Raw genomic sequence first — 9715 nt, forward strand, 5'->3', positions numbered from 1 at the left:
GCTGTCTGCTATATACTCTTGTACCATTACCTCTGCTGATATGTTTCAGTACTGGTTTAGCTGTCTGCTATATACTCTTGTACCATTACCTCTGCTGATATGTTTCAGTACTGGTTTGGCTGTCTGCTATATACTCTTGTACCATTACCTCTGCTGATATGTTTCAGTACTGGTTTAGCTGTCTGCTATATACTCCTCTACCATTACCTCTGCTGATATGTTTCAGTACTGGTTTAGCTGTCTGCTATATACTCCTCTACCATTACCTCTGCTGATACGTTTCAGTACTGGTTTAGTTGTCTGCTATATACTCTTGTACCATTACCTCTGCTGATACGTTTCAGTACTGGTTTAGCTGTCTGCTATATACTCTTGTACCATTACCTCTGCTGATACGTTTCAGTACTGGTTTAGTTGTCTGCTATATACTCTTGTACCATTACCTCTGCTGATATGTTTCAGTACTGGTTTAGCTGTCTGCTATATACTCTTGTACCATTACCTCTGCTGATATGTTTCAGTACTGGTTTAGCTGTCTGCTATATACTCTTGTACCATTACCTCTGCTGATATGTTTCAGTACTGGTTTAGCTGTCTGCTATATACTCCTATACCATTACCTCTGCTGATATGTTTCAGTACTGGTTTAGCTGTCTGCTATATACTCCTCTACCATTACCTCTGCTGATATGTTTCAGTACTGGTTTAGCTGTCTGCTATATACTCTTGTACCATTACCTCTGCTGATACATTTCAGTACTGGTTTAGCTGTCTGCTATATACTCTTGTACCATTACCTCTGCTGATATGTTTCAGTACTGGTTTAGTTGTCTGCTATATACTCTTGTACCATTACCTCTGCTGATACGTTTCAGTACTGGTTTAGCTGTCTGCTATATACTCTTGTACCATTACCTCTGCTGATATGTTTCAGTACTGGTTTAGTTGTCTGCTATATACTCTTGTACCATTACCTCTGCTGATACGTTTCAGTACTGGTTTTGCTGTCTGCTATATACTCTTGTACCATTACCTCTGCTGATACGTTTCAGTACTGGTTTAGTTGTCTGCTATATACTCTTGTACCATTACCTCTGCTGATATGTTTCAGTACTGGTTTAGTTGTCTGCTATATACTCTTGTACCATTACCTCTGCTGATACGTTTCAGTACTGGTTTAGCTGTCTGCTATATACTCTTGTACCATTACCTCTGCTAATATATTTCAGTACTGGTTTAGTTGTCTGCTATATACTCTTGTACCATTACCTCTGCTGATATGTCTCTGTACTGGTTTAGCTGTCTGCTATATACTCTTGTACCATTACCTCTGCTGATACGTTTCAGTACTGGTTTAGCTGTCTGCTATATACTCTTGTACCATTACCTCTGCTAATATATTTCAGTACTGGTTTAGTTGTCTGCTATATACTCTTGTACCATTACCTCTGCTGATATGTTTCAGTACTGGTTTAGCTGTCTGCTATATACTCTTGTACCATTACCTCTGCTGATATGTTTCAGTACTGGTTTAGCTGTCTGCTATATACTCTTGTACCATTACCTCTGCTGATATGTTTCAGTACTGGTTTAGCTGTCTGCTATATACTCTTGTACCATTACCTCTGCTGATATGTTTCAGTACTGGTTTAGCTGTCTGCTATATACTCTTGTACCATTACCTCTGCTGATATGTTTCACTACTGGTTTAGCTGTCTGCTATATACTCTTGTACCATTACCTCTGCTGATATGTTTCAGTACTGGTTTAGCTGTCTGCTATATACTCCTCTACCATTACCTCTGCTGATATGTTTCAGTACTGGTTTAGCTGTCTGCTATATACTCCTCTACCATTACCTCAGCTGATATGTTTCAGTACTGGTTTAGCTGTCTGCTATATACTCCTCTACCATTACCTCTGCTGATATGTTTCAGTACTGGTTTAGCTGTCTGCTATATACTCTTGTACCATTACCTCTGCTGATATGTCTCTGTACTGGTTTAGCTGTCTGCTATATACTCTTGTACCATTACCTCTGCTGATACGTTTCAGTACTGGTTTAGCTGTCTGCTATATACTCTTGTACCATTACCTCTGCTGATATGTTTCAGTACTGGTTTAGCTGTCTGCTATATACTCCTGTACCATTACCTCTGCTGATATGTTTCAGTACTGCTTTAGCTGTCTGCTATATACTCCTGTACCATTACCTCTGCTGATATGTTTCAGTACTGGTTTAGCTGTCTGCTATATACTCTTGTACCATTACCTCTGCTGATATGTTTCAGTACTGGTTTAGCTGTCTGCTATATACTCTTGTACCATTACCTCTGCTGATACGTTTCAGTACTGGTTTAGCTGTCTGCTATATACTCCTCTACCATTACCTCTGCTGATATGTTTCAGTACTGGTTTAGCTGTCTGCTATATACTCTTGTACCATTACCTCTGCTGATACGTTTCAGTACTGGTTTAGCTGTCTGCTATATACTCCTCTACCATTACCTCTGCTGATATGTTTCAGTACTGGTTTAGCTGTCTGCTATATACTCTTGTACCATTACCTCTGCTGATACGTTTCAGTACTGGTTTAGCTGTCTGCTATATACTCCTCTACCATTACCTCTGCTGATATGTTTCAGTACTGGTTTAGCTGTCTGCTATATACTCTTGTACCATTACCTCTGCTGATATGTTTCAGTACTGGTTTAGCTGTCTGCTATATACTCTTGTACCATTACCTCTGCTAATATGTCTCAGTACTGGTTTAGCTGTCTGCTATATACTCTTGTACCATTACCTCTGCTGATATGTTTCAGTACTGGTTTAGCTGTCTGCTATATACTCTTGTACCATTACCTCTGCTGATATGTTTCAGTACTGGTTTAGCTGTCTGCTATATACTCTTGTACCATTACCTCTGCTGATACGTTTCAGTACTGGTTTAGCTGTCTGCTATATACTCTTGTACCATTACCTCTGCTGATACATTTCAGTACTGGTTTAGCTGTCTGCTATATACTCTTGTACCATTACCTCTGCTGATATGTTTCAGTACTGGTTTAGTTGTCTGCTATATACTCTTGTACCATTACCTCTGCTGATATGTTTCAGTACTGGTTTAGCTGTCTGCTATATACTCTTGTACCATTACCTCTGCTGATATGTTTCAGTACTGGTTTAGCTGTCTGCTATATACTCTTGTACCATTACCTCTGCTGATATGTTTCAGTACTGGTTTAGCTGTCTGCTATATACTCTTGTACCATTACCTCTGCTGATATGTTTCAGTACTGGTTTGGCTGTCTGCTATATACTCTTGTACCATTACCTCTGCTGATATGTTTCAGTACTGGTTTAGCTGTCTGCTATATACTCTTGTACCATTACCTCTGCTGATATGTTTCAGTACTGGTTTAGCTGTCTGCTATATACTCTTGTACCATTACCTCTGCTGATACGTTTCAGTACTGGTTTAGCTGTCTGCTATATACTCTTGTACCATTACCTCTGCTGATATGTTTCAGTACTGGTTTAGCTGTCTGCTATATACTCTTGTACCATTACCTCTGCTGATATGTTTCAGTACTGGTTTGGCTGTCTGCTATATACTCTTGTACCATTACCTCTGCTGATATGTTTCAGTACTGGTTTAGCTGTCTGCTATATACTCCTCTACCATTACCTCTGCTGATATGTTTCAGTACTGGTTTAGCTGTCTGCTATATACTCCTCTACCATTACCTCTGCTGATACGTTTCAGTACTGGTTTAGTTGTCTGCTATATACTCTTGTACCATTACCTCTGCTGATACGTTTCAGTACTGGTTTAGCTGTCTGCTATATACTCTTGTACCATTACCTCTGCTGATACGTTTCAGTACTGGTTTAGTTGTCTGCTATATACTCTTGTACCATTACCTCTGCTGATATGTTTCAGTACTGGTTTAGCTGTCTGCTATATACTCTTGTACCATTACCTCTGCTGATATGTTTCAGTACTGGTTTAGCTGTCTGCTATATACTCTTGTACCATTACCTCTGCTGATATGTTTCAGTACTGGTTTAGCTGTCTGCTATATACTCCTATACCATTACCTCTGCTGATATGTTTCAGTACTGGTTTAGCTGTCTGCTATATACTCCTCTACCATTACCTCTGCTGATACGTTTCAGTACTGGTTTAGCTGTCTGCTATATACTCTTGTACCATTACCTCTGCTGATACGTTTCAGTACTGGTTTAGCTGTCTGCTATATACTCTTGTACCATTACCTCTGCTGATATGTTTCAGTACTGGTTTAGCTGTCTGCTATATACTCTTGTACCATTACCTCTGCTGATACGTTTCAGTACTGGTTTAGCTGTCTGCTATATACTCTTGTACCATTACCTCTGCTGATACTGTTTCAGTACTGGTTTAGCTGTCTGCTATATACTCTTGTACCATTACCTCTGCTGATATGTTTCAGTACTGGTTTAGTTGTCTGCTATATACTCTTGTACCATTACCTCTGCTGATACGTTTCAGTACTGGTTTAGCTGTCTGCTATATACTCTTGTACCATTACCTCTGCTGATATGTTTCAGTACTGGTTTAGTTGTCTGCTATATACTCTTGTACCATTACCTCTGCTGATACGTTTCAGTACTGGTTTAGCTGTCTGCTATATACTCTTGTACCATTACCTCTGCTGATACGTTTCAGTACTGGTTTAGTTGTCTGCTATATACTCTTGTACCATTACCTCTGCTGATATGTTTCAGTACTGGTTTAGTTGTCTGCTATATACTCTTGTACCATTACCTCTGCTGATACGTTTCAGTACTGGTTTAGCTGTCTGCTATATACTCTTGTACCATTACCTCTGCTAATATATTTCAGTACTGGTTTAGTTGTCTGCTATATACTCTTGTACCATTACCTCTGCTGATATGTCTCTGTACTGGTTTAGCTGTCTGCTATATACTCTTGTACCATTACCTCTGCTGATACGTTTCAGTACTGGTTTAGCTGTCTGCTATATACTCTTGTACCATTACCTCTGCTGATATGTTTCAGTACTGGTTTAGCTGTCTGCTATATACTCTTGTACCATTACCTCTGCTGATATGTTTCAGTACTGCTTTAGCTGTCTGCTATATACTCTTGTACCATTACCTCTGCTGATATGTTTCAGTACTGGTTTAGCTGTCTGCTATATACTCTTGTACCATTACCTCTGCTGATATGTTTCAGTACTGGTTTAGCTGTCTGCTATATACTCTTGTACCATTACCTCTGCTGATATGTTTCAGTACTGGTTTAGCTGTCTGCTATATACTCTTGTACCATTACCTCTGCTGATATGTTTCAGTACTGGTTTAGCTGTCTGCTATATACTCCTCTACCATTACCTCTGCTGATATGTTTCAGTACTGGTTTAGCTGTCTGCTATATACTCCTCTACCATTACCTCTGCTGATATGTTTCAGTACTGGTTTAGCTGTCTGCTATATACTCCTCTACCATTACCTCTGCTGATATGTTTCAGTACTGGTTTAGCTGTCTGCTATATACTCTTGTACCATTACCTCTGCTGATATGTTTCAGTACTGGTTTAGCTGTCTGCTATATACTCTTGTACCATTACCTCTGCTGATACGTTTCAGTACTGGTTTAGCTGTCTGCTATATACTCTTGTACCATTACCTCTGCTGATACTTTTCAGTACTGGTTTAGCTGTCTGCTATATACTCTTGTACCATTACCTCTGCTGATATGTTTCAGTACTGGTTTAGTTGTCTGCTATATACTCTTGTACCATTACCTCTGCTGATACGTTTCAGTACTGGTTTAGCTGTCTGCTATATACTCTTGTACCATTACCTCTGCTGATATGTTTCAGTACTGGTTTAGCTGTCTGCTATATACTCTTGTACCATTACCTCTGCTGATATGTTTCAGTACTGGTTTAGCTGTCTGCTATATACTCTTGTACCATTACCTCTGCTGATACGTTTCAGTACTGGTTTAGCTGTCTGCTATATACTCTTGTACCATTACCTCTGCTGATATGTTTCAGTACTGGTTTAGTTGTCTGCTATATACTCTTGTACCATTACCTCTGCTGATATGTTTCAGTACTGGTTTAGCTGTCTGCTATATACTCTTGTACCATTACCTCTGCTGATATGTTTCAGTACTGGTTTAGCTGTCTGCTATATACTCTTGTACCATTACCTCTGCTGATATGTTTCAGTACTGGTTTAGCTGTCTGCTATATACTCTTGTACCATTACCTCTGCTGATATGTTTCAGTACTGGTTTAGCTGTCTGCTATATACTCTTGTACCATTACCTCTGCTGATATGTTTCAGTACTGGTTTAGCTGTCTGCTATATACTCTTGTACCATTACCTCTGCTGATATGTTTCAGTACTGGTTTAGCTGTCTGCTATATACTCTTGTACCATTACCTCTGCTGATATGTTTCAGTACTGGTTTAGCTGTCTGCTATATACTCTTGTACCATTACCTCTGCTGATATGTTTCAGTACTGGTTTAGCTGTCTGCTATATACTCTTGTACCATTACCTCTGCTGATACGTTTCAGTACTGGTTTAGCTGTCTGCTATATACTCTTGTACCATTACCTCTGCTGATATGTTTCAGTACTGGTTTAGCTGTCTGCTATATACTCTTGTACCATTACCTCTGCTGATATGTTTCAGTACTGGTTTAGTTGTCTGCTATATACTCTTGTACCATTACCTCTGCTGATACGTTTCAGTACTGGTTTAGCTGTCTGCTATATACTCTTGTACCATTACCTCTGCTGATATGTTTCAGTACTGGTTTAGTTGTCTGCTATATACTCTTGTACCATTACCTCTGCTGATACGTTTCAGTACTGGTTTAGCTGTCTGCTATATACTCTTGTACCATTACCTCTGCTGATACGTTTCAGTACTGGTTTAGCTGTCTGCTATATACTCTTGTACCATTACCTCTGCTGATATGTTTCAGTACTGGTTTAGCTTGTCTGCTATATACTCTTGTACCATTACCTCTGCTGATACGTTTCAGTACTGGTTTAGCTGTCTGCTATATACTCTTGTACCATTACCTCTGCTGATATGTTTCAGTACTGGTTTAGCTGTCTGCTATATACTCTTGTACCATTACCTCTGCTGATATGTTTCAGTACTGGTTTAGCTGTCTGCTATATACTCTTGTACCATTACCTCTGCTGATACGTTTCAGTACTGGTTTAGCTGTCTGCTATATACTCTTGTACCATTACCTCTGCTGATATGTTTCAGTACTGGTTTAGCTGTCTGCTATATACTCTTGTACCATTACCTCTGCTGATATGTTTCAGTACTGGTTTAGCTGTCTGCTATATACTCTTGTACCATTACCTCTGCTGATATGTTTCAGTACTGGTTTAGCTGTCTGCTATATACTCTTGTACCATTACCTCTGCTGATATGTTTCAGTACTGGTTTAGCTGTCTGCTATATACTCTTGTACCATTACCTCTGCTGATATGTTTCAGTACTGGTTTAGCTGTCTGCTATATACTCTTGTACCATTACCTCTGCTGATATGTTTCAGTACTGGTTTAGCTGTCTGCTATATACTCTTGTACCATTACCTCTGCTGATATGTTTCAGTACTGGTTTAGCTGTCTGCTATATACTCTTGTACCATTACCTCTGCTGATATGTTTCAGTACTGGTTTAGCTGTCTGCTATATACTCTTGTACCATTACCTCTGCTGATATGTTTCAGTACTGGTTTAGCTGTCTGCTATATACTCTTGTACCATTACCTCTGCTGATATGTTTCAGTACTGGTTTAGCTGTCTGCTATATACTCTTGTACCATTACCTCTGCTGATATGTTTCAGTACTGGTTTAGCTGTCTGCTATATACTCTTGTACCATTACCTCTGCTGATATGTTTCAGTACTGGTTTAGCTGTCTGCTATATACTCTTGTACCATTACCTCTGCTGATATGTTTCAGTACTGGTTTAGCTGTCTGCTATATACTCTTGTACCATTACCTCTGCTGATACGTTTCAGTACTGGTTTAGCTGTCTGCTATATACTCTTGTACCATTACCTCTGCTGATATGTTTCAGTACTGGTTTAGCTGTCTGCTATATACTCTTGTACCATTACCTCTGCTGATATGTTTCAGTACTGGTTTAGCTGTCTGCTATATACTCTTGTACCATTACCTCTGCTGATATGTTTCAGTACTGGTTTAGCTGTCTGCTATATACTCTTGTACCATTACCTCTGCTGATATGTTTCAGTACTGGTTTAGCTTGTCTGCTATATACTCTTGTACCATTACCTCTGCTGATATGTTTCAGTACTGGTTTAGCTGTCTGCTATATACTCTTGTACCATTACCTCTGCTGATATGTTTCAGTACTGGTTTAGCTGTCTGCTATAAACTCTTGTACCATTACCTCTGCTGATATGTTTCAGTACTGGTTTAGCTGTCTGCTATATACTCTTGTACCATTACCTCTGCTGATATGTTTCAGTACTGGTTTAGCTGTCTGCTATATACTCTTGTACCATTACCTCTGCTGATATGTTTCAGTACTGGTTTAGCTGTCTGCTATATACTCTTGTACCATTACCTCTGCTGATATGTTTCAGTACTGGTTTAGCTGTCTGCTATATACTCTTGTACCATTACCTCTGCTGATATGTTTCAGTACTGGTTTAGCTGTCTGCTATATACTCTTGTACCATTACCTCTGCTGATATGTTTCAGTACTGGTTTAGCTGTCTGCTATATACTCTTGTACCATTACCTCTGCTGATATGTTTCAGTACTGGTTTAGCTGTCTGCTATATACTCTTGTACCATTACCTCTGCTGATATGTTTCAGTACTGGTTTAGCTGTCTGCTATATACTCTTGTACCATTACCTCTGCTGATATGTTTCAGTACTGGTTTAGCTGTCTGCTATATACTCTTGTACCATTACCTCTGCTGATATGTTTCAGTACTGGTTTAGCTGTCTGCTATATACTCTTGTACCATTACCTCTGCTGATATGTTTCAGTACTGGTTTAGCTGTCTGCTATATACTCTTGTACCATTACCTCTGCTGATATGTTTCAGTACTGGTTTAGCTGTCTGCTATATACTCTTGTACCATTACCTCTGCTGATATGTTTCAGTACTGGTTTAGCTGTCTGCTATATACTCTTGTACCATTACCTCTGCTGATATGTTTCAGTACTGGTTTAGCTGTCTGCTATATACTCTTGTACCATTACCTCTGCTGATATGTTTCAGTACTGGTTTAGCTGTCTGCTATATACTCTTGTACCATTACCTCTGCTGATATGTTTCAGTACTGGTTTAGCTGTCTGCTATATACTCTTGTACCATTACCTCTGCTGATACGTTTCAGTACTGGTTTAGCTGTCTGCTATATACTCTTGTACCATTACCTCTGCTGATATGTTTCAGTACTGGTTTAGCTGTCTGCTATATACTCTTGTACCATTACCTCTGCTGATACGTTTCAGTACTGGTTTAGCTGTCTGCTATATACTCTTGTACCATTACCTCTGCTGATATGTTTCAGTACTGGTTTAGCTGTCTGCTATATACTCTTGTACCATTACCTCTGCTGATACGTTTCAGTACTGGTTTAGCTGTCTGCTATTTACTCCTCTAACATTACCTCTGC

Source organism: Bombina bombina, chromosome 9 (genome assembly GCF_027579735.1).
Source record: "Bombina bombina isolate aBomBom1 chromosome 9, aBomBom1.pri, whole genome shotgun sequence".
NCBI classification, from domain to species: domain Eukaryota; kingdom Metazoa; phylum Chordata; class Amphibia; order Anura; family Bombinatoridae; genus Bombina; species Bombina bombina.